Raw genomic sequence first — 26,643 nt, 5'->3', positions numbered from 1 at the left:
TCTGGAAAGCCTTGTGTGCTCCAGATGGCCTTCTTCTCCTAAGGGAGATGCTTTTCAAGGATCCCATGAGGTCATGAAACCTGTGGAAACTTCCTACCATTGGCAGGGGTGGGAGGGCAGTTAAGTAAGGCCATGGTGATTTGATGGCTGAGTTTATTTCCCCCAGCACCTAGCAGAGTGTGACACATAGCAGCATCCAGGAGCAGAGGGGGAGAGGAGGTCCTACATATCATGGACTCAGAGACTCACCTTTCAGCAGTCTAAGCTAATTGTATCATTTCCAGAATGCACGCTAACAGCTGAGCCTAGGACCTGTTCTTCACTGACTCAAGCTGGTGGTGGCTCTTACTTTTCTCTTTCTTCTATTGACCTTTCTTTCAACTATGTGTGCCTTTGTTTCCTCCCCATTGAAAAATTGCATAGTAGACACTGCAGAAAAATGCCCTGGACCACAAGGTCGGTTGGAACCCCAAGGTCAGTGGTTCAAACCCACCAGCAGCTCCTTGGAAACTCTATACAGGGATCAACCCAATGGCACTTAACAACAAGAACAATTGGTTGTTTACATGCCTGTTAAGATATATAATGCTGTTTCAACATGATGTGTGGGTTTTTAAAGAATCAAGTATGAAATGTGTCCATTTTCAAGTTATAACTTTATTGAAAGCAGCTCTTTGTCTATATTGCATTTTATGTGTTACCTGATGAATGACAGAATATGAAGATTTCTAAACGCCCTCCCATACAATGAATTTCAGTCTTAAAATCCACATTAAATTTAAAACTCAACAAATCCACCCAATTTGTCTGTAGGATGGCCTGGGCAACAGGGTGTCGTGTTGTTGCGAATCGACATCAATGACAGAAGATTTGTTCTGATTGCTGTTAACAGCTCTCCCCATACGTATATACTAGTACCAACAGAGAACCACAGCCTGGTGCAATCCCGGGGACCTACAATCAGTGGGGCCCTTCAGGAAAACCTCAACTCATCAGGCCCCCAAGTCTGTAGTCAGTGACGTGTGAGGACAGTGAGTGATATGCAACCTGCTTGTGGAGAACCAGCTCGAGGAAACAGAAGTGCCAGACAGTAATTTCTACTGGGCACCTTTAGAAGTATATGTGATTTTTTTTAATGGCAGGTTCTGAAGCAAGAATAAGACATTTAGCCTGATAGGGGGAAGTGAGAAAAGGAGGGTGAAAATGTACAACTTGAAAAATGGAACCAATGTCACAGAACTGTACTCACATATGTGGGATAAAGCACTGGGCTGCCAGGTCGTTTTGAACCCCAAGATCAGTGATTCAAACTCAGCAGCCCCTCTTTGGAAACCCTACACAGAGTCGCTATGAGTTGGAATGGGCTCATTTAACAACAGTGTAGCCATCAGAACTTCAAACTGGTTCATTCTTGTTTGACCCTATGCTGAGAATTTGCATTTTCACCCAGATATACTGAATCAGAACCAACATTTTTACCGGATCCCAAAGGAGATTCTGACTCAGTATATCTGGGGTTGTTGGTGTTAAGTGTCATCAAGTCAGTTCTAACTCATAGCGATGCTATATCTAGGGTAAAAATGCAAATTCCCAGTAGAGAGAATAACCAGTACAAAGTCATAGTAGAAATTGCTAAATTGGGGTATGTTTTGTTTCAACAACAGTACAAGAAAATAATAGCAGTCAAGTCATTTAGCCTGTGAGATGGTGTTGGAGACTCTATGTACCAGGTAGGTGACACGAGGTAGGTGAAATTGTAGGCATTTCAGAGCATAAGCCCCTAGAGAACAATGCGTGATCAGTTTATGGTCATGTTGGGCATTGGTTAAGAGTACATTGGGCCTCTCCCTAATTCTTAGCAGGAGGCAGGGTTCATCTTTCTTTGGACAGTTAAAGTACGATCTGCCTCTGTTTTGTGTCCTGATCTCTAGGCTTTCTTTTGTTAGGCCTGATAGTGAACTCTATTCCATCTGGGCAAGGGGAACTTGGGAGCCTCTAAGGCGTCCTGGTGGGGTGTTGCAGGTTAATGTGCTGGACTGCAAAGTTGGTTTGAATCCCAAGGTCAGCAGCTCAAGCTCACTAGCATGTCCCAGGAAACTCTATACAGAGTCGCTATGGATCAGAACCGACTCGACAGCACTTAACACCCATGGAAGTAAAATGCACTCACAATAATTACCATTCTTATAGGAGGAATGTCAATCAGTGAGACCAAATTCCTCAGGCAATACTTAACTTCATGGCAATGACCAGGCAGCCAGGTTTTTACCCATGGCACCCAATTCTGAATGAGAAACCCAAACTTAGGCAATACGGGATTTGACTATTTCTTGCATTCCATTTCTCTCCTTGTTTGGAAATATATAACTGTCAGAGGGTATGAAAATTAATTTAGTCTGGATTCACATTTTCATTTATTCAAATATTTATTTGAACTCATAAAAAGTGCACTGACACTATTTGAAAGGTGAAGAACTAAAAATACATTCCAAATATTGACCAAAATATTGTGAGAAATAGCTTATAGAACTTCCAATCAAAAGTACTGTTACACACATTTTCATATCCTTCTCCATACAATCATATCCCTCCTCAAAACCATACCCTCCAATCAGTGAATTCATGGGATGGATTGCTCTGCAAGATGCCAAAAATGAAGATAAATTAAGAAATTCAGACAACTAGAAGGAAGAGATATAAATGTACAAATAGAACATTTCTTCTAGAGTCTCAGGCATTCAGGATATTCATAATCTTCTTACAAATATATAAAAAAATTTTAGTGAGTTATATTCATTTGACTCCATTCTCTTTCTTCAATTCTTCACGTCAAGCCTGCAAAAGAACCAAAGGACCCATTAGTTTCAGTTTTAGGAGATATTTTTAGGAACAGCTTATAAATAAGTATGATAGGACCCATTTCCACTTGAAATGTCATTCTCTCATTTTTATGGATGTGAACTATGAGTAGTAGGTATGACCATCAATTTTTCTTCTAGTGATTTTCAGTAATTTCAATCTAAATTAAGATGACTTTCTTTGGAAGGATTCTAGTGTAATGCTAATTTTATGATTGTGACCTTAAAAACCCTTAGAGCCTGCAGTAAATACTGTTGTTGTTGTTGTTAAGTGCCTTCGAGTCGGTTCCGACCCATAGCGACCCTGTACAGGGTTTCCGAGGGTGTAAATCCTTACGGGAGTAGAAAGCCTCATCTTTCTCCCGCGGAGCGGCTGGTAGTTTCGAACCGCTGACCTTAAGGTTCGCAGCCCGATTCGTAACCACTACGCTACCAGAGCTCCTTTAGGGGACTTCAAAAAGTTCATGGAAAAATGCCATTATCTTTTCATTCCAGTTTCACACCAACTTTTTGAAGCCCTCTTATGTTACCCTTGTTCATTGTCTCGTCAACAACTCATGATGACCTGACATGGAACAGAACTCAAGCTGCCTGGTCCGGGGCCCTTCTTGTGATCACTGGTATGTTTGAATCCATTGTAGCTATTTTGCCAATTCATCTCATTTTGGGTTTCCCTCCTTCTTGCCAACAAATTGGTATTAATGGTTCCAAATCTTCACCCTTCCCAATAGCCAAATGCATTTCCAGACACTTTTACATTTTTGTACTCTTGTGGGATTTTTTTCTTTTAGAAATTATCAATTTTTGGCCCATGCCAGTCTCCAACATGAGTGAGATACCATCTCCTCCCCAACATTTCCCAGGTGAAATGTTGAATTGTGTCCCCCACCCACCCTCACCCCCACCAAAAAGATAACTTGAAGTCCTAACCCCTGCACTGATAAATGTGACCTTGTTTGGGGAAACAGTTTTTCTTTGCAGATGTTATCTATTAAGTTAACAAGGTCTTAACAGAGTAGGGTGGGGCCTAATCCTAGACCCTTTTGAGTGGGATAGACAGAATTCTACACAGGAAGAAGACAGCATTTGAGGATTCATCTACACGTAGCAAAGGAATGCCAAAAATTGCTGGCAGCCACTAGAAGTAGAGTCCTGGTGTCCTATAGGATAAGCACTGGACTGCTAACCACAAGTTTGGTGGTTCAAATCCATCAGCCAAACCCAAATCCTTGGAAACCATATACAGGGTTGCTATGGGTTGGAACCGACTCAATGGCACTTACCAACAACAACTAAAAGTTAGAAGAAAGGCATGGACTATTTCCTCCCTCAAAGCCCTCCAATAAATCTATATGACCAAAATGCCAAAATCCTGAATTTGGTCTTCCAGCCTCCAGAACTGAGAAAGTAAATTTCTGTTCTTTAAAGTCACTCACTTTGTGGTAGCCGTTTAACTATGTGACTTGCTTTGGCCAATAAAATGAGGCAGAAGTGATGGTGTGCCAGTTCTGAGCCTAAGCCTCAAGCGGTATCACATGTTTTTGCTTATTCCCTTGTACCTCTGCCACTACCATGAGAAGAATATGCCCAGGCTAGTCTGCTGATTCTAGCAGAGGGATAAGAAATCTATGGAGCAGAGCCACCCCAGCTAAAGTGCCCAACTGCAAATGTCTAGGTGAGCCCAGCCAAGATCAGCCAAACCCAGCCTAGATCAGCTAAGCCACAAACACATGACCTATAGTAATCATTTTATTTTAAGCCATTGAATTCTGAACATGGTTTATTATGCAACAATTGCTAATTGATATGGTGCCTGCGGTATAGTGAATTATTTAATATATCTTCTAGCCAGAGTCTTCGTAAACTCCCACTGAACAACTTTTTCCTGATCGGTCTGGGTAATAAAAGATGGAGAAAATACTGATAGGATGACATGACTCAGCTGTGGATGTTAGCAGAGTTCATTGTAATCGTTAAAACTTTAAACTCTAAGCATGGGTATAAACTGAGCCATCAAAGAAGAAGAACCAGGACTGGAGTGTGTCCTTTAGACTCAAAAATCCCTGTGCATTGAACCTCCTCAACCCAAGGACAGAAAGCTGTGACCCCAGACGTGCCAGAGGAGCAGCAGCAGCAGCGCCAACAGAACACAATACAGAGCAGTGGGTTTCCCAGCCCACCGAGCCAGTAAAACAGTGACTTTGGGCAGAAAGCTAGCTTTCAGAGTGGGGTGCCTCCAGGCACTTAATAGGTGGCGCTAGGTTTGCTGATCCATGGAGCTAGATCTGAGTACCTTCAGGCTGAAGCTTATGGTGGAGTGGTGTGCCCTGTGAGCATTTATCAGCAGCCCTAAAAAGAGCTTTGTAACACTGGCCCAGCGGAGAGAGAGGCCTGCCTGTGGGCATGTCTGAGGAGAGGCTGTCCTGACTGGAACAACGATGCCCTGAGCATTTCTGATCCCAAATTACAAACTGTTAACTTCCCTAATAAGATGGTGGTGTCTGAGTTCTGAGTAGCCATTGCAATGAATCATTGAACCCCGCTAAGTAGAGTACTGTGGTGAGGGATAGTTGGTGTCATCTGTGTTGCAGTGCCATTTCTTCTAAAGGCTCTTGTAAAGCAGGGATTCTTGAGCTTGTTTTTCATTCTTCAGTGTCATTCCTTGGGTTTTACTTATGTGAATGGGCTAGGGTTTTTTCCAAGACATGGAATGCTCACAGTTTTTTATTGTCAGCAACTAATGAAAGAAAACTTCACAGACAAGGGCCCTGCCTTATTGTGACAGAAATTATGATTGGCTCTTTCCACACCAATTCTCTATCAACTTCTCCTGTGTTTTGTCTCTACTACCTAGGCTGTCAAGCAAACACTGTATTTCCTGGCCTCACTTACAGCTAAGGGACCCAGTGCTGGCCGATAAACCCAGGAGAATTCTGCAACAGAGATCTTTTGGAAAGGTTTGCTTTCTTCTATGTTGCTTTACAGATAGCAAAGCCCAAGATATCATTTGACATTTATAGCATTCCTGTGACTTAAGTTGTCTTATGTTATACTCATTTTGAGAAGAAGTACACAGAGGTTCAAAACAAAGTGAGTAGCTCTTGTCTCAGTAGCTGGCAAATGGAAATGTTTGGATTTGAATTCCCGTGTCCTCACTCTGGTTCCCTTCTCCCTCCACTAACAGCGAATGTTTGGATGGTTCTTGAACCAAAGGGATTAAGACCATAGGAAGGTAGTAATGATTTTTTTAAAATGAAATTACCAATTTTAAGTCCATGCCATCTCCAACAGGAGCAAAATACTAGATTCCCAGGTGAAGTATATTTTGTCAACCACATTGTACAGCCTTATCCCAGCCTACCAGGTCAGACCCATCTCCTGCAGCCTGTGCTCCAAACTTCCTGGACCACTTACTGCTTCTGGAATATAACAAGATCCTTCATGCTTGTCATATTTGCTTGGAATCCACTCCCCTAACTTCCCACTTAACCTTCTTACACTGTTTTTATTTGTCTGTATTTTCTCCTCTCACAGCTTTCCCACTTGAGTTACCCTGCCACTAGGCTGTGGCCTTAAGGATATGAAGAGTCCTATTCATTTTTACCTCCCCATTGCCTATCACAGGGATGTATAGCTCTTGTAGCGTAGTGGTTACGAGTCGAGCTGCTTAACAGCAAGGTCAGCAGTTCAAAACTACCAGCTGCTCCATGGGAGAAAGATGAGTCTTTCTGCTCCCATAAGGATTTACAGCCTCAGAAACCCTATACAGGGTTGCTATGAGTCAGAACCAACTCCACGGTGTATCACCACCAGGGCTGCATAGATTGGATCACTGGATAGGAGAGAATGGGAGAAAAACCCGAGATAGAGTTACCACCAAATCCTCATTCTTCCATGGGAAGCCATGGGAATGAGAGGGGCACAGACCCAGTGTGGGTCTCATGTGCTATGCCCAAAGGGCTGTAGTCTGCCCTAAGAACCCCCCTGGCCCCATCGTGACTTAGCTATGCTAAAGCCATTACACTGCTGCAGTCACTGTGCTGGGTGACACAGCCAGTTGCTCAAGTTAAGGGAGGGGCCCGTGACAAACTGCCCTTGAAGGCAAGACATTCCTTGGGCTTGTCTGAACAGCACGGAAGTGGTGATGATCCATAGCAAATTGTCACTGAAGCACACTCTATGAGATGTTATTTCTGTCTGAGAAGTGTCCAGACTGTAAAATGCAGAAATGGGGACCATTTATATGACAAGTTAGAAATGGATTTTGTTCACCAAATATCTGTCACAGGTAGGTGAACTCATGGCTCCAGAGAGAAAGGAGGAGCCACAGGCAGGACCCATACATCTGGGTCCACCTGGTGGGTCTCTCGCTGAACAGGGAAATCGTAATCAGGTTTCCCCAGACTACTGTGGCCTTCTTATTTAGAACAGTCAGTGCCTGAAGTCATGACTCAGTGCGCCCAAGAGCTAGGGAAGCAGGGACAATTCTGGCTGAAGAGTGGGTATGGGGACAGTGTCACTGGCTTGTGTTTCGATCCCATGAGAGTAGAGTAACAGCTGAGGGTTGTGGTACCAGTTTTGAGTACCAGAAGTGACCCCATTTAATCTACAGAGTGACTCTGATTCTTCTTATGGAAGCAGCTGGCAGGCAACAGCAGACAGAGGACCCACTTCATGTCCTCCTACAGACGGCACTCCACCCCCTGCCCAGGTTCCAGGAGAGGCCAAGAGGGCACAGCAACCCTGAACCAGGCCCCTGCTCGTGGCTAAGATCAGAGCTGGTCCTTCTTGGGTTTCCACCTATGACACCTGTGTGAGTCAGCAAGCAGGTACAGGCATGCCTGCTGAATCCTGGGAGATGTGAATTCAGGGACCCAGAGCTCTGGGTGCACTGCTCCAAGTCTGGGCTCGGGTTTAGAAATAGGAAGCAGTGGGAAGGGATCCAGAGCTAAAATTGCCCATGCAGTAAAGCACACTTGGGGTGGGGGGGGCTGTTGGAATGTGAATGTGCTGAGTGGTATCCCAGGCCACACAACAGCCATCCCCTCCTCTCTGTCCTATTCTGTGGGAACCATTGTGAGAACCATGAGGACATCGGGCACTCTGCTGATAAGCCGCCCTCCAGCTACCCCACACATAGCCAAACCTAAAAAGACACTGAAGCCCAACTTGGAGTTGCCCTTGGGAAAGGCCTGCTTTGACTGGTGTAGGGATAAGACACCAAATAGCTCCCTTGTGTAGCTGTAAGTCCTGGCTGAGGAGCATGTGATGTTTACTCCTTGCCAGGGCCCATTTATAGCAGTGTTACTCAGAGGTGCCACCGTCCCACATACATCACTTAAGAAATGGAGTCCACTCAACACTTGTCTGCATTTGGTCCTTTAACCCGACACTCGGGGGTGGTGCGATGACTACTACCTCTTATGTGGTGCTAAATCATAGAGCCCAAAACACAGTGACACTCAAAAGGAGCTGAGGGCTAGTTCCATATGCAGTGACCAACCACACATCTGTAGCACACCATTCAAAGCTTTGGAGTTGGCCAAGGGTACCGTAAATATTCTAGAAGCAGGCCTGGATTTGTGCTGTACTCACCCACTCCTCTGTCATGCTAAAACTGAGGTGCTTGAGGATAGAGAGGCAAGCCAGTGCACCCCGGAAACTCTGACCTGAAACACTTACTTGGATCCAAACTGGCCACTCACAAAGTAAAAGAAGCAAAATTCTAATTGAGAAAAAAACCAACAACCAGAAAAGCTGTTTCTTGAACTAGGAAGCAGCCACAAAAATTGGGCTTTGCACATCATGCCGGTTTGGGTGGCTAATGGGAAATCATTCCTACCGGTAACTATTAAAAACAAGGAAAATGAGGAAGGCACAAATAGCTGGTCTGATGTTTGTAAAGTTCTGCCCCTGAAATCCAGATTAAAATATTGTTATATGCAGGGTGTGGACAACTTCTTGAACTCCAAGAAAAGGTGAATAGCCTATTTTGGTCAAATCTCATGAAAATAAGTTAAAAAGGAATTTGACAATTAAGGAGCCCTGGTGGTACAGCGGCTAGCTGTAAGGTCTGTGGTTTGAACCCACCAGCTGCTCCACAGGAGAAAGCTGTAGCAGTCTGCTTCCATAAAGATGACAGCATTGGAAACTCTATGGGGCAGCTTGACTCGGTCCCATAGCATTTCTGTGAGTCAGAATCAATTCAGATGGCACACAACAACAACACTGTATGTATCTGAGAGTTTGGTGTATTGGATTCTCAATCAGGGCTGACAGCTAAGGCCCAACATTAATTTGCATGATGAGCTCTTGGTGGAGAGACGTGCGAAACCCCGGGTGCTAGCTCTGGTTCCTGCAGTCCATTTCCCTCGGTCCAGTAGAATATAAACTTCCCTCTTTCTAAAGGGACCACAGACTTCCTTGGCAAAATACTGATGCAAGACTTTCATAGCAAAAGCACAGGTCTATGATATCTAGAAGTGGTGGTAGTGGTGTGCCATGGAGTTGGTTCTGATTCACAGTAACCCTTCCAGAAAAAGAAAGCCTCATATTAATCCTGCGGAGTGACTGGTAGATTCAAACTGCTGACCTGTGGTTAGCAGCCCAGCTGGTAATCTAGTACACTACCAGGGCACCTCACCTAGAGATTGTTGTGAAGTGCCATCAAGTCGGTTCTGACTCAGAGTGACCCTGTATAGGGTTTCCAAGGAGCAGCTGGTGAGCTTGAACCGCCAACCTTGTGGATCAAAGTGACTTTGCAGTCCAGCGCATTAACCCATAGTGCCACACTAGGAAGAGGTGATCAACAAGTAGATTGCTGTTTTAGCCAAGAGACTCTGTTTTTCCAAAGATGGCAAATTCTTTTGTTGTTTACACCTTAGCAGCCCAAGGCCTAGAGACAATGATGCTTACATCAGAAATCCCCAGACTACCCCCAGAAATGGTAACCTAGTTTCTTGATGCATATATACTAAGGGCTTCAAAAAGTTCATGGAAAAATGGAATTAAAAGATAAAGGGATTTTTTTTTCACGAACTTTTTTGAAGTTAACCAAACATAAGAAACAAATGTAGACTTCCCTGTCTTTCTCCAATAATGCATTCCTAAAAATCATGTTGTCATGGAGATCATATATGAGAGTAGTATTCAAATAAAAAAAAGACTCAGTATTCAAATAAAAAATATGGCCATTGACAGACAGGCAGCCAGTGCACCCCATAGACCTGTGCTTTTGCTATGAAAGTCTTGCATCAGTATTTTGCCAAGGAAGTCTATAGCCCAGTTAGAAAGAGGGAAGGTTATATTCTACCGGATTGAGGGAAAAATATCACTATACAAATTTATCAGCTTTGAAAACAGTAAAGCTATTTTCAAAGATGAATGGAACTTGAGTTTTAGTACTTCTCTTCATTTTAGAAATTAGGAAACTAAAATCCAGAAGGTCACACAGCTAGCTGATGGCTGATGGGAGATTTTTAAAAAGCCTGGGTGAAACTCTCATCTTACACTAAACTCTCTTTTTCAAAACTCCTGTAAAATGGACAAGTAATCTGTGTGTCTTGACAGTACCTTTGAGGTTCCTTATATGAAGTATAACAAATAGAACTATGGTGTAGCAAAGATTGCTGGTGGGATTGTGTGCTATCGAGTCGGTTCCAACTCAAGGTGACCCTGTATAGGGCTTCTGACGTTGTAAATCATTATGGGAGCAGAAAGCCTCATATTTCGTCCTCAAAGTAGGAATTCTGGTGGTGTAGTGAATTATGCATTGGGCTGCTAACCACCAGAACTCCTTGTAGCAAAGATTACACCTAACAAAAACCCATGTACTTGTTCTAATGAACACCAACAAATTTCTTGCCTTCTCAAAATTTAGAATTTTTTTTGTTTTTAGGGTTTTTTTATGGAGCAAAATGCACAAATCTTAAGCGAACAGCTTGATGAATTTCTCCATATTTATGCACCCATATACAGCTTTCATTTTCACATAGCTGTCAGTAACTACTGAATATACCACTGTATCCTCAAGGTTTGGCTTGTGTACTTGTTTGAGAAATACCAGTTCCAAAAGATAAGACAAATGTTAGTTATGAAAGAGAGAGAGAAGAAAGAAACCTTCTACTGTAAGATCAATTGAGAAACAATAAAGAAACCATTGCCTTAGTTTTAGGACTCCTTCCTCAGAGCTATACGTAAACAAACGTATATTGAATCATTTGGGTGTAGGATGATATCATGTAGCATTTTCAAAATATGTTCTGTCACTGAACCATTTTTCCAGTTTTCTTTTTTCATTCATCATTCATTAGATTCTAAATAATGTCCATCACATTTCATCAGACTATGGATTGTAATCCTATTATTGGACACTCCATTCTACTAATATACATGAATAGAACTTTTCCACATTAACATTATCTTTAGGATAGACTTACATGGAGGCATAACTAGGTGGGGGAATATGTAAATCCATGAGGGCTTGGACTTTCTATTATTAGTCTATTATTATCCTTTTTCTATTTATTAACCTGTGTGTTTCATCATCTAGGCTGATGGGGTGTCTGCTGTATAGTAGGTACTCCATATTTGTAGAAAGAATAAGCAAGTGTCTGTTTCATGATCATTTTTCCCACTCATTTTTGTATGAGAGGAAAACTGGGGACTCTGTTTCACTTAGCATTCCTTGGATTATTAATGAGCCTGCATGCCTTCTCACGCTGCTCAGCTAATTTCAGGCCCACTTTGGTGAATTGTGAGTTCATTTCCTTTATCTATTTATCTATTAAGGTGTTAGGTGTTTTGCTTTCCAATTTGCAGGGGCTCTTTATATAATTATGCATTTCATACAAAACAATTGTCTTGATAGTTTACTATCTGGTCAAGCATAAATCAATGCCTTCAGTTTCCCCTGCCCCAAATTATTCCCCACCAGTTGTTCTATAAGAAAAAGATGAGGTTTTCTGCTCCCATAAAGATCTGGTCATGGTTATGTGCCGTGGAGTCGGTTCCGACTCATAGTGACCCTGTACAGGGTTTCCAAGGCTGTAAATCTTTACGGGAACAGAACGCCTCATCTTTCTCCCGTGGAACAGCTGGTAGTTTCGAACTGCTGATCTTAAGGTTCGCAGCCCGATTTGTAACCACTACGCTACCAGAGCTCCTTACATAGCCTCAGAAAACCTATACAGGGTCAGTATGAGTCAGAACCAATTCACCGGCAACTAGCACCAACAACAAATCATTCCAACCATTATTTTAAAAGCTAACTAGAGCCCAGTCTTTCCCTTTTGACACCATCATCAAAGGACTTTTATTTTATAATCTTAAAAGGGAAAAAAGTCCAAAAAAGAATGATGCTCACTGAAAGGGATTAGAAGCATCTCCTTTGGAGCATTTGGATCTCGTTTGTCCGCTATTACAGGTCACTCTCAAAGAAAGTTGTGGGAGCTTTTGATTTGTTTTGTTTGGAAACCACCTAGAGCACCAGCTCTATTGATACATCAGCTACACATTAGAATCACCTGGGGGAGTTTTCCGACCTCCCTGAGCCCAGGCTGACCCAGACCAGTGGCACCATGATCTCTGGGGTTAGGTTTAGTAGTTTTAAAAGCTCCCAGGTGCTCTGATGTGCAAACCATGTTAAGAACCACTAGCCTAGAAGCACTTCTGACTTTAAAGGCGCTGTAGGATAAGCCCTGCACTGCTAACCTCGTGGCTCGTGGTTCAAACCCACCAGCCACTTCTAGGAAACCCTATACAGGGTTACTGTGAGTTGGAACCCACTCAGTGACACTTAACAACAACAACAACATGAATCCCCTGGGGATTCTGACTCAATGGTTTTGAGGTGGGACCAGAGACTCTGCATTTCTAACGAACTCTCAGGGAATACTGTTGCTGGTGGTCCACGGACGACCCACCACACTTTGAGAATCAAGGGTCTAGAGCAGGGGTGGGAAACATCTGGCCCACAGTCTGTATGTTGTTGCTGTTAAGTGCTGTTTAGTCAGTTCTGACCCATAACGACCCTGTATAGGGTTTCCAAGGAGTGACTGGTGAGCTTAAATTGCCAATTTTGGATCAAATGGACTTTGCCGTCCAGAGCACTAACCCACAGTGCCCCCCCCCCCCGCCCCCATGACTCCTACGGGCTGCATAGGCCCTGAAGATCATTTGATCTGGCCCTGCCAAGGCAACCGCAGTTCCAGCCATCACATTGTTGATGTTAGGAGCCATCGATTCAGTACCGACTCAAAGTGACCTTATGGGGTGAGTTAATTAAATGTTTGATATTTAAAATATAACAGGCTAATTTTTAAGTTGATAATTTTGTATGAACCGTGAATGATGTTATAAATTTTGGCAGAAAAAAGGTTCCCCACCCCTGGTCTAGAGTAATGATTGGGGAGAGGGGGAGATGTGATTTTTGCTGCCAAGGTGGCATTTGAGGATGTCTAGAGACATTTTTGGTTGCTAACAACCGAGAGAATGAGTGTGGGGGTGGATGGAGGTCAGTGCACAGGACAGCCCCCATCACAAAGAGTTGTTGTTGGTGGTGGTGGTGGTGGTGGTGGTGTGCCGTGGAGTGGGTTCTGACTCATAGCGACCCTGCATAGAGTTTCCGAGGCTGTAAATCTTCGTGGGAGCAAAACGCCTCATCTTTCTCCCATGGGACGCCTGGTAGTTTCAAACTGCTGATCTTGAGGTTAGCAGCCTGACTCGTAATCTACTACATTACCAGAGCTCCTTAACACAAAGAGTTAACTGGCCCAAATGTCAATAGTGCCAAGGTGAGAAACTGGCATAGAGAAATGAATCCCACACCTGAGCTGGTGTGGTCTGGTGTGGTCCGTTGTTGCTTCTGGGAAACAATTTTGATCTTGTAATGAGATTGAAAGCCCCTTTTGGGAAATTAGGTTTACCTGCCCCACCAATATTATCTAAACACATTTTTCCCTCTTCCAAGGTTTTGAACTGGCTTTCTGAAGCTACTATAAGCAACTTTGAAATGAACTTTTGCCATGTGCTTCCAATCTGAGAAATTGATTTGACAGCCTGTGCCTTGCCAACCTCCAAGCTTGTTCCCAGGTGGAACCTGTCCATAATGTTCAACTTGTGTCAACTGAGGAAGACATTTTAGCGGCAAACTCTGCCTTAAATCCCAGCTCTTCTATTATCTGGCTGGGTCACACTGGGCAAGTAATGAATGACTGAGTCCCAGTGTTTCTCTGGAGTATAGGAAAACAATATTATCAACCTCATAGAGTTGGCATGAAGATAAAAATATTAAAGCATTTAGCAGAGTTCTCACAAAATAAGTACATGCTCAATAAATGGGCACTATTATTATTATCCTGAAACAAAAGGCCTCATAAAAGGCTTATAAATAAGCTCCTTCCTTTGTCTTCCAAGCAAGAGTCAGTAGACTTTTGTCTTCTTGGCTTCAAGTCCTTTGTGGTGCTGATGTTAGGGAGTGGAGAGCTAAATGGGGGGCGGGGGATTGAGAGAGGCGAACTATACATTAATTTTTTTTTAATTAATAGGTATTTTTTAAAAGGGTAAGGAGGTGACTATATGGAAGACAGTGAGGGCTAAAGGATCAGTAGAAATTTTTCTGGAAAGAAAGAGAGCTCTGGGGTAAGAAGTCTCTGGGATGAATGAATCTTGGACTGATACTGAGTCAAGAGATTTTCAGGTAGTTTTATTGTGTTTTGCAGTGCCAAACTTTCTGTTTTGAGGGCATTTTTGGAGTTTGATTTATGTTTCTTTGGGGTATGTGCTTAAATGACCCTACAGATGGAAACCAGAATGCTCGGTTTTAGTTGGGTTACATTATGTACCAGAGAATGTGTTTTACACTATGGATTATGTTGTTATTAGTTGCTGTAGAGTGTATTCCAACTCATAGTTAACCCCTTTGTGCAAAGTAGAACCATGCTTGATAGGGAATTCAATGGCTGTTTTTTTTCAGAAGTAGATTGCCAAGACTTTCTTTCAAGGAACCTCTGGGTAGGTTTGAGTTGTCAATCTTTTAAGTAATTGGTTGGTAGATTATGTGCCGTGGAGTCGGTTCCGACTCATAGCGACCCTGTACGGGGTTTCCGAGGCTGTCCATCTTTACGGGAGCGGAAAGCCTCATCGTTCACCTGAGCAACAGCTGGTAGTTTTGAACTGCTGACCTTGAGATTAGCAGCCCAACTCATAACCGCTACACTACGAGTGCTCCTTTTTAAACTAATAGTCAAACAATTACCTGTTTGCACCACTCAAGGACTCCAAAAACACTTGAGAATAAATCAGATTAAGTTATCCCCCTCATGGAACTGAACATCTAGAAGGAAAATCAGACAACGCAACAAGTGGCATCATCCTCTCACCCAATCTGCTGCTGCTATGATAGGACCAGAGCTTGTAATCCATTTAGCCAGGGCCAAAAAAATTACATTGAAACAGACACAAAATTGAAAGATTTGGTTGAAACAGAATAAAAACCGGAATGGGAAAAATTATGAATTGAAGCTCTGGACTAGGGGACTTTGAAGAGGCATCATGTGCTCTCCTAGGAGCCTGATGTGGGAGGTTGGGTTATTGGCAGAACTGTGGAGAATGGTTGACTGCCATCTTTGAGTGGAGCATCACTGTTTCCAAGTCAAGAGATTTGACGTGTTTTCTAACAGGGAGACTACGTTTCTAAAAGGGCGTTAACCTATAATTTTTCCCATTCCAGCTATCATTCTGGTTCAACCACATTTTACAAATTTGGGTCTGCTCCAGTTTTACTTCATTAGTCATAACTGGACCACAAAGAAGTGGTTTGAAGCCCTGCATGGGATATGAATGCTTTATCCAGTTCAAGGACAAGAGCAAGACTTTTTGGAAAGAGCATTTAAACTGAGACCAGAATAATGGGTAGGAGTTAGCTAGCTAATAGGTAGAGGAGGAGAGAAAGATTAGAGAAGAAGAATATTCTGAGCATACAAAAAGGACTGGAGTCAGCTTGGCACCTCCATGAACTAAGAGCAGCTCAGTAAAGTTGGTACAAGGAATGTTCTGTGTGGACAGAAATGCAAGATGAGGAAAGATTGATGAATCTGAGCCAGTTAGTGCAGGCCCTCAAGGTAATGTGGAGTCACTGAAGGATGTTCAGCAGGGAAGTGTTTTGCTTTGCTTTGCTTTGTTTTGTTTTATTTTGTTTTGAAAGCTCTTTGGTTGCATAGCCCTGGCAACTAAAAACAAGTGAGAAAGTGCTTTGAGAAGTGAAGTGCATAGGTCATTCTGACAGCTCTGGGGCATTAGTGCTCCAATTCTTCAGTGAGGTCACCTGTGTGACAGCAGCAACAACAATGGATAAATGGAATTTGCAAACCTTCTTTCAAGGTGAAGTGAAAAGTCAAACATATCAGAAACTCACAGCACTGGTCCAGGAGCTCTTGCCTGAGAAAGGAGACCCCTTCTGCATTAGCTAGGATGTGGGGGCTCCTCTCCTATGCTTTTCAGCTCCACCTCTCACACTTCACAAGGGCTTCAAAACTTTCACACTAACAGTGCTTAGAGGAGTGAATCCAAGACCAATTACAAGTGACCACAGACTGCTGGACAGGCAGCAGGAACTCACACTGAGTGCCCACCTGTGAAGTCACAGGATCTTGTGGATCAGGAAGAATATGAGCTACAATAAGGCAGACATGGACAGTATCCTCCATCCATACCTTAATTTATTGAACAGCAACAGTAAGTCCCAGGTTAGAATATCTGACTTATAGACAATTTGTACTTGCCATTTAATATGATGCAGATTTGACCTAATTTTGAAATTATTGAATGTACCCCTGGTGGTGGTTGTGTGTCGTGGAGTGGATTCTGACTCATAGCGACACTGTACAGGTTTTCCGAGGCTGTAAATCTTTACGGGAGCAGAAAGCCTCATCGTGTTCCCGTGGAATCGCTGGTCGTTTCAAACTGCTGATCTAGTAATTAGCAGCCCAACTCGTAACTCATTACAATACCAGAGCTCCTTGAAGCAACCCCTCATCACAATCAACTTCACTTGCTGCACGTGCAGGTTTTAAATAAATGAAAAGGCTTCAAGCCTTTCCTTGCACTAAGATAAGGGTCTACCACTCATCTGTCAGTTTGCCATACTGTGGTAGCTTGTGTGGTATTAGGACACTGGAAGTTCTGCCCCCGGTATTTTAAATCCCAGCAGAGTCACCCATGGTGGACAGGTTTCAGTGGAGCTTCCAGACAAGACGGACTAGGAAGAAGGAGAGACCACTTTAGCTACTGAAAACCTTATGAATAGCAGCTGAATATTGTCTGGTATAATTCTAGAAGATGAGCCCCTGGGGAAGAGTTCCTCCAATTAGTAGTAGTAGTTGTTGTTGTTGTTAAGTACCGTGGAGTTGATTCCAACTCATAGCGACCCTGTATAGGGTTTCCAAGGAGCAGCTGGTGAGTCTGTGCCAACCTTGCAGTTCAAACTGACCTTGAGGTAGAGTGCTTATCCTATGGCGCCACACCAGTAGTGACGTGGATGGAGCAGAATTTTGGGCCCATCATTTATTGATGGAGCATAAGTCAAAAATAAGAAATTCCTGCAAATATTAATATCAGAACATGGAATGTACAAAGTATGAATCTAGGAAAATTGGGAATTATCAAAAATGAACTGGAATGCATAAAGATCGATATCCTAGACATTAGTGAGCTAAAATAGACTGGTATTGACCATTTTTAAATCAGAAAATATGGTTTACTATGACAAATTGAAGAGGAATGGTGTTACATTCATCGTCAAAAAGAACACGTCAAGATACAACAAAAGTACAACGTTGTCTGCGATAGGATAATACCCACCCACCTACTAGGAAGACCAGTTAATGCCACTATTATTTGAATTTGCCCAGTAACCACTAAAGCCAATGATGACAAAATTGAAGAAATCTACCAACCTCTTCAGTCTGAAATTAATCAAACATGCAATCAAGATGCATTGTTCATTACTGATGATTGGAATGCGAGTTTAGAAACAAAGAGGGAGGAATAATAGTTAGAACATATGGCCATAGTGATAGAAATGATACTGGAGACCACATGAGAAAAGCTTGCAAGACCAATGAATTATTCATTGCAAATACCTTTACTCAACAACATAAACAACAACTATGCACATGGACCTTACCAGATCAAATTGACTACATCTGTGGAAAGAGAGGGTGGATATGGTGGAAAAACTATCTGTCAAAACAAGATCAGGGGCAGACTGTGGAACAGACCATCAATTGCTCATATGCAAGTTCAGGCTGAAGCTGAAGAAAATTAAAACAAGTCCATGAGAGTCAAAATCTGTCCTTGAGTATATGCCACCTGAACTTAGATTCCATCTCAAGAACAGATTTGATGAATTAGACATTGACAGAAGACCAGAGAAGTTGTGAGGTGACATCAAGAACATCATACAGGAAGAAAACAAAAGGTCATTAAAAAGACAGGAGAGAAAGAAAAGACCAAGATGGATTTCAGAAGAGACTCTGAAATTTGCTTTTGAACATATAGAAGTTAAAGCAAGTGGAAGAAATGACAAATGAAAGAGCTGAGCAGAAAATGTCAAAGGACAGCTCAAGAAGACAAAGTCAAATAATATAATGAAATGTGCAAAGACCTGCAATCAGGAAACCACAAGGAAAGAACACACTTGTGGTGCCTTGAATTTACTTGATAGAGTTTTTCTATCCAAAGTCTTCTTAATTCCCACCAAGTGATTTGGTGAGACCAGGCATATAAGCTATAAGTACTCTAAGGCTGAGAATTGTTAGTTTTGCCTTCCAGATAGGTTTAAAAGAAGCCGTCTCAGAAGCAGAGATGGAAGATCCCAGGACCATCAAGAAGGAAGAGCATGCGTGACGCGTGAGATCCCTACCTAAGGAAGTTGTGACTGCAGAGGGAACTGCAGAGATAATGGCAAAAGGCAAGAGGTGAAGGCAGATGCGACATCAGAGGTAGTGGCATGGAGAGACAGAGCAGCTTCCAGCTCTAGGCCTATAGCCTGAGTAAAGCTGAGTGTCTACTCGCAGTTGACTAACTTACAGAATGTACTCTTTGGGCATTCACAGCCTGACTAAAATAGCTTTGTATCACTTGCCTGATCAGGGCAGAGGTCAGGGCGGAGAGGCTGAAGACAGGAGTGAGGTGTGCCTGCAGTATGGCAGACAAGAGGTGTTCCTGACTGGAGAAGTGCTGCATCCTGAGCTGGTTTTGATCCTGAATTCCACCCAGTTCACTTTCCTAATAAATCCCATAATTGTGAGTATTGTTATGAGTTGTGCATGGCCATGGCAATGGTTTATCGAACCAGATGTGTAGCAGAGAGTGCTGTAGGAGGGATAGTTGGGGTCTGAATAGGGCAAAAAGGTTGCAGGGTGAAAGCATATTTGACCTCTGCTTCATAGGAGTCAGTCTTGGGTTGATTTTGAGCTTGATTCTCTTTCCTCCTTGTAAAGCCAGGGCAAGTCAGACATGGCTCCCACATGGTTTTTGCAGTGTTCAACATTTACAAAGCTGAAAAAAACTGAAGACAAATTCAAGTCTCAACTTACAATATTGAAGGAGTTTATCATTAAAATATTGAATGATGCAAGATGCATCAAAAGAAGATGGAGGAAATACACAGAGTCAAAATACCAAAAATAATTGGTCGATGTTCAAGCCTTTTGAAGAATCACTGGTATTGAAGGGAGAGTTCAAAAAGCACTGAAGGCATTGATGAAAAAGGGCTTTAGAAATTGATAGAATACAACCTGAAATGGTTCAACAAACTGATGTGGCATTGAAGGTACTCACTTGTCTATGCCAAGATATTTGGAAGGCAGCTACTTGGCCAACCAACTAGAAAAGATCTATATTTGTGCCCATCCCAAAGAAAGGTAACCCAATAGAATACAGAAATAAACAATATCATTAATATCACGTGTAAGTGAAACTTTGCTGAAGATAATTTTTAAATGGTTGCATCCGTACATTGACAGTAAGCTGCCAGAAATTCAAGTCAGATTCAGAACAGGACATAGAAGGAGGGATGTCACTGCTGACAACAGATGGACCTTGGCTGAAAGCAGAGAATACCAGGAAGATGTTTACTTGTGCTTTATTGACTATGCAAAGGCATTAGACTTTGTGGATCATAACGAACTATGGATAACATTGAGAAGAATGGGAATTCCAGAATACTTAATTGTGTTCATGTACATAGACCAAGAGGCAGTCATTAGGACAGAACAAGGTTTTGAATGGCTCAAAATCATGAATGCTGTGTGCCATACTTATTCAGTCCATATGCTGAGAAGATAATCTAAGAAGTTAGGTTATATGAAGAAGAACATGGCAGCAGGATCTGAGGAAGATTCATTGCATCCTGTGATATGCAGATGGCACAACCTTGCTTGTTGGAAGTGAAGAGGACTTGAAGTACTTACTGATGAAGATCAAAGACTACAGCTTTCAGTATGGATTGCACCTCAATGTAAAGAAAATGAAAATCCTCACAATTGGACCAATAAATAACATCATGATAAATGGAGAAAAGACTGAAGTTTTCAAAGACTTTGTTTTGCTTGGATCCACAATCAACTAACTCATGGAAGAAATCAAGAAAATGTGCTGCAACTGACCTCTTCAAGGTGTCAAAGAGCAAAGATATTAGTTTGAGGAGTAAGGTGCACCAAACCCAAGCCATGGTATTTTCTGTCTTTTTAAAATTTTTATTGTGAATTAGTGAATATTTACAGAGCAAATCCTCAGTTTTACATTCAACAAATCGTACACTTTATTTCATTTCAATGATTACAATCCCCTCCATGTAACAACAGTTATCCCACTTCCTCCCTGTAGGTTCTTATTTCCATTCTCCCCTCCTTCCTAACTCTTCTAAACTTTGTCCTTAGATAAATGTTGCCCTTTTGATCTTGAATGGTTAACCATTCCATGGTGAGCAGACCTTACTAGTGTTATCCCTCCTATGTACCTACCTACTGCTTGTTTGAAAAAATGGGCCGGGAGGAGGGTGCGTTCCATTCTAGACCTGAAGTGTAACTGAGGCCATAGACTTGAAGTCTCTTTCTGACCAGTAAGAGCCTGATCTTTTTAATAATTTTGAGTTTTGTTCAACATTGTCTTCCACTCTAACCAGGGCCTTCAATGTAGTTGGTAGTGGTGTCCAGGCACCATCTAGTTCTCCTGGTCTCAGAGTCATCAAGCCATGATATTTCTAATCATCTCATATGCATGTGCAAGTTGGACAAAAAATAAGGAAGACCATAGAAGAATCAATGCATTTGAATTATGGTGTTGGTGAAGAAATATTGAAAATACCATGGGCTTCCAGAGAAAAAAGAAAGGTGTCTTAGAAGCAGTGCAGTCAGCAGAATGCTCCTTAGACATGCTATCAGGAGGGACCAGTTCCTGGATAAAGACATTCTGCTTGGTAAAAGTGGAGGGTCAATGAAAAAGAGGAGACATCCAACAAGATGGGTTGACAGTGGCAGCAACGATGGGCTCAAACATAGTGACAATTGTGAGGATGCCACAGGGCTGGGCAGTGTTGTGTTGTGCATACGGTCGCTATGAGTCAGAACCGACTAGGGGACACCTAACAACACAACAACAAAGTAAGTCTAAACAAGAACCATATGCACCTGTTCTGACTTAGCTACAAATTGGACTTAAGGCAGAGACTCCCTATATCGGAAATAGGCCTTGTGAGGGAGAGAGATCATTTCCTAATGATTTCACCATTAATAAAATCCTGCTATAAATAGTAAACAAAGGAGAGAAGGTTGCTTGTCAGAGGGCAAAGAGGGTCCCATTAGACAAAATAGGCCAGCCAGGGAGAAAGTTGTCATGTTTCCTGCCTAGTTACATTGATCTGAGATGACAAGCCTTGTGGGTTTTTACCAATTGAATATACAAGGGATAGAGAATAGACAAGAGGCTTTTGTGGTTTCCTTTCTTAGAAGATGGCTGTTTCAAAGAAGATCCTATTTATCACAGTTTGAGTTTTATGCTTAAAAGCCTGTGTGTATGTGTGCATGTGGTGTGTTCACTAACACAGTTTTCACAGGGAAGAAAAAATCTCTGCTTCTCCTTGGGGGTTACTCTGGTTGAATTTTTCTTTCATCTGTTATTAAGGAAACCCCAACTCCTGGGGAGGGCTCTCCCTTCCACTGGTCTGCTTTGGGGTGATACTCTCTGCTTTGTTCTTGTTGGTGATTTTGTTTTCACCCTCAGAAATCAAAAGAGAGCAGGAAGACTGTTGCAGATGGGAGCAAGTCAAGGAGAGGGAACAGTGTGCAAAACCCAAAATAGATTCCTCTGGCACTGGATTTTTCGTTTTCCTTGTGGATTTCCCTCCCCTTCAAGGTTCTACTTTCTTCTCCCTCCTTTTGGAGCACCTTCCCTTCCCCTACTGACTCAAGAAAATGAAGGAAATCCTCCACCCCAGAGCTCACTGTATGCACTTTACTTGTATGCTGTTTGATTTACAAAGGCTTCCTCTATTGGAAGCATTGGGGAAACTGACTTCACATTTGTAAATTACTTTTTTAATCTCCCTAGAGATAAACAGCCTTTGGTGCTCTGAATAAATATAATAAATTATGGGCCCACCACTCTAACTGGCTACAGGAATAATTTATCCAATATTTTACTGCTGCCCGACTCTGGAACTAAGATAATTAGAATAAAAGTAAGTGATTCTCACCCAAAGCCCAAGGCAATTCAGAAATTGGTTTCTGTTTTTATGTCATAATATTGTTTTAAAGCTGTCTGTCTCTCAGGAGCTGTGGTTCTTTGGTCCTGTCTTCTCTTGGATTTGAAGAGCGTTCAAATGCAGAATGTCTATTGTGTTGTACTTTCAGTTCCTAGACATCCATAACAGAATGTTTGAATGAAGAGCCTCAAACTTGGCTTTTTGGGCTCTGCATATATTTGAAACTTGACAAGGCCTGGCTTAAAAATATTTCCAGAGAGATGGGAAAATGATTTCTCTTTTCTGTCATTGCATCCAGGCATGACACCGCTTAGTCTCCAGGATTATTGAACTTTACATGAATTGATAATGCAACAATATTATTGGTATTCACGTAGAAATTTTCAGTTTCAAAACTTTAAACATGATAACACTTTGAGAGAACCAAATACATTTTACAAAGTACTAACACTTAGCGTAGTGGTTACAAATCAGGCTGCGAACCTTAAGGTCAGCAGTTCGAGACTACCAGCCGCTCCACAGGAGAAAGATGAGGCTTTCTGCTCCCGTAAAGATTTACAGCCTCGGAAACCCTTTACAGGGTCGTTATGGGTGGGAACTGACTCCATGGCACATAACAACAACAGCACTAAATGACAACTAGGAAAGCTTAGAGAACCTTCAAATGTACTAAGACTGGTCTCAATATTCTCTTCTAAACTCTCTTCCCAGATAATACCTTTCAACCTCAAAGTTTAAAATACTGCTTGAAGGCTAAAGACTTCCAAATTTTTATATTCAGTTCAGCCCTCCCCCTAAAACCCAGACCCGCGTATTTAACTGTCTCCCTTGCAAATCTTACATGCATCTCTGCCTCAAAGCATGCAAAATGAAATTTCCTCAACTTTTTCCTACTTTGACAAATAACATTATCTATACACTTGCTTGGAGTTCTGGTGTGGCACTGCGGGTTAATACGATAGACTGCAAGGTTGGTTTGAACTGCAAGGTCGGTGGTTCAAGCTCAGCAGCTGCTCCTTGGAAACCCTATTTAGGATTGCTGTGAGTCAGAACCAACTTGGTGGCACTTAATAATAACAAATAAACATACACTTGCTTGGATTCCTAGTGTGGCACTGTAGGATCAGCACTAGACTTCAAACTACAAGGTTGCCAGTTCAAACCCATCATCTCTTCCTCAGAAGCCCTATACAGGGTTGCTGTGAGTCGGAACTAACTCGATGGTACTTAGCAACAACAACAAATACACTTGCTCATGCCAGGAAAATGGTGGTCAGGAGAGAGACATTTTCTTCTCCTCCAATCTACATTCAAATTATCTCAGTTCTGTCTGTTAGATTCCTAAATATCTATCTTTACAATCTCCACTTGTCTCTGTAAACCCAGATTCAAGCCAGCATTCCATTAATAACTTCTCCAGGCCTCCTCACACCCACTCTTGTCCCTCTCCAACGCACTTAGCACATTGCAGCCCAAAGGATCTTTTGGAATCCCAAATCTGCTGTTTTCATTCCCCTTCTTAGAACCTTTCAGTGGCTTCCAATTCCATATATTTGTAAACAGAGATTGAAAATCTTCAGAAGACCCACAGTCATCATCTCTTGCTTCAGTTTCTGGAAAGTTCTATGTCCCTTTCCACCTCATAGCCTTGGGAATGCTGTTCCCTCAAGAACTCTCTTCACTCACTGTTCATCTGAGTAACGTTAAGACTTTGTCTTTCTCAGAGAAGTTTTCTTTTACCTCACAGACTAACTCAGGTCTCATATTTTTTTCATCCAATCCTGACCTCTTTATCGCGGTTTGAAGATTATTTATATAATCATACTTGCATACTGACTATCAGACTCTCCGCCCCCGCAGTCTTTAATATCTGATTTGACATCATCACTGATATCTTCCTATTGCTCAACACAGCATGTGGAGTGGGAGTCAGCCAACTTTCTCTGTAAAAGGTCAGAGTAAATACAAGATATTTACAATATTTTGAAGCCCCCTCGTATTCTAGGCTATATGAGCCAGATAGCCGCTGCTGTAACTCTTCAACACTGTTCTGACATGAAAGTAACCATAGACACTGCATAGCTGAGTGAACATGGCTGTATTCCAATAAAACTTTATTTATAAAAACATGTAGCAGAATATATATATATATATGATGGTGGTGATATGCTATGGAGTCGGTTCCAACTCATAGTGACCCTGTATAGGGTTTCCGAGGCTGTAAATCTTTACAGGAGCAGGACCCCTCATCTTTCTATTATGGAACAGCTGGTAGTTTCGAACTGCTGACCTGAGGTTCACAGCCTGACTCGTAATTACTATGCTACCAGAGCTCCAAAAATATATAAATATAACTATTTCACTATACAGCAATTGTACTGTTGAACATTTATCCCAGTGAAATGAACATTTATGTTCACATAGAAACCTATACATAAATGTTTATTGCTGCTTTATTCATAACTCCAAATTGGAAACAACCCAAATGTCCTTCAATGGGTAAATGATTGCGCAAACTGTGGTATATCCATACCATAGAATACTGCTCCAAAATAAAAAGGAACAGACTATTTATATATATAACAACTTGGATGAATCTCAAACGGATTATGTTGAGTGGGGGAAAAAAATAACAAAAGGTTACATACGATATGATTCTATTAATTTAACATTCTTAAAGTGATGAAAACTATAGAAATGGGGAAGGGATTGGTAGTTGCCAAAAGTTGGGGTAGGCACTGGGGGTGGGGAGAGGAGGGAGGTGGGCAACAGGAAGAGAGGTGGTTGTGGGTGGGTAAAAAAGGTAAACATGATTCAGGAGATACATGAACCTAAACCTACGATAAGCCTACATAAAAGTAAATGTTGTTGTTAAGTGCTGTCGGTTCTGACCCATAGCAACCCTGTATAGGATTTCTGAGGAAGCAGCTGGTGAGCTTGAACCGCCAACCTTGCAATTCAAACGGCTTTGCAGTCTAGCACATTAATCCACAGTACCACACCAGGACTCCATAGAATTAAATGTTGTTGTTAAGTGCCATTGAGTCGATGCCGACCTATAGCGACCCTGTATACGCTTTCCAAGGAGCAGCTGGTGAGCTTGAACCACCAACCTTGCAGTTCAAATGGCTTTGCAGTCTGATGTATTAGCCCACAGCACCACATAAATACACACCCACAAATGAGTACAACTGAAACAGGAACATCTAAATACCATGGGTCGATTGTATGAATGTCAACGTTCTGGTTGTGATATCGTACTATAATTTCACAAGATGGTACCAGTGAAGGAAACTGGGTAAAGAGCTGTATTTCTTACAACTACATGTGAACCTACAGTTATCTCAAAACAAAAAGTTTAATGAAATAAAATAAGACAACAGGTAGTGGGCTGAATATGGTCCTGGTCTGGAGCAGTGGCAGTGCTGGTCAAACAGTTACAGAAATTAATGCTGCTATCAGTGAGGTGAAGGAGCTCTGGTAGTGTAGTGGTTACGAATCGGGCTGTGAACTGCAAGGTCAGTAGTTCGAAACTACCAGCTATTCTGCGGGAGAAAGATGAGGCTTTCTGCTCCCGTAAAGATTTACAGCCTCAGAAACCCTGTTCAGGGTCGCTATGGGTCGGAATCGACTCCAAGGCACTTAACAACAACAACAACAACATCAGTGAGTTGAAGTGACTAGTAGGTAAGATGGTGCCATTGACACAATTCCTCTTTGATTATGTTCAGATTGTCCTACATAATTTACAGAACACATTTCACCTCAGGGAGCCATCCTCCCTGACAACTTTGTCATCGTTAGGAATACTGGCTGCCTCACTATCTAGTTGTGTATATAATTTCACTGTGCCTTAGTTTTCTCACCTGTAAAATGGAGCTCTTATGTGTACTACCTCATTCAAATCTCACAAGGTAAAATGCTTCCAAGAGTGCCTGACCCTTGAGATCTAGACAGTGTAACCAGTGAGAGTTTGCATTTCACGGGGCTGCCTCGTTTCCCTGAGTTTCACACGTTTTC

At 42.1% G+C, this 26,643-nt stretch overlaps 1 protein-coding gene across 1 annotated transcript in view; it reads right to left on the bottom strand.

The window, feature by feature from the left end:
• Positions 1 to 2,401: 2,401 nt before the first annotated feature.
• Positions 2,402 to 26,643, bottom strand: part of SMPX (small muscle protein, X-linked) — an 81,898-nt gene continuing 57,656 nt past the window's right edge. Inside the window, exon 5 of the mRNA XM_006835577.1 lies at positions 2,402 to 2,835. The gene's annotated coding sequence lies outside the window, so the exon portion shown is untranslated. The remainder of the gene's footprint in view (positions 2,836 to 26,643) is intronic.

This window comes from Chrysochloris asiatica, unplaced genomic scaffold, assembly GCF_000296735.1.
Source record: "Chrysochloris asiatica unplaced genomic scaffold, ChrAsi1.0 scaffold00018, whole genome shotgun sequence".
Taxonomy (NCBI): domain Eukaryota; kingdom Metazoa; phylum Chordata; class Mammalia; order Afrosoricida; family Chrysochloridae; genus Chrysochloris; species Chrysochloris asiatica.
The sequence above is the reverse complement of the archived record's forward strand: the minus strand, read 5'-3'. Positions and strand labels throughout refer to the sequence as shown.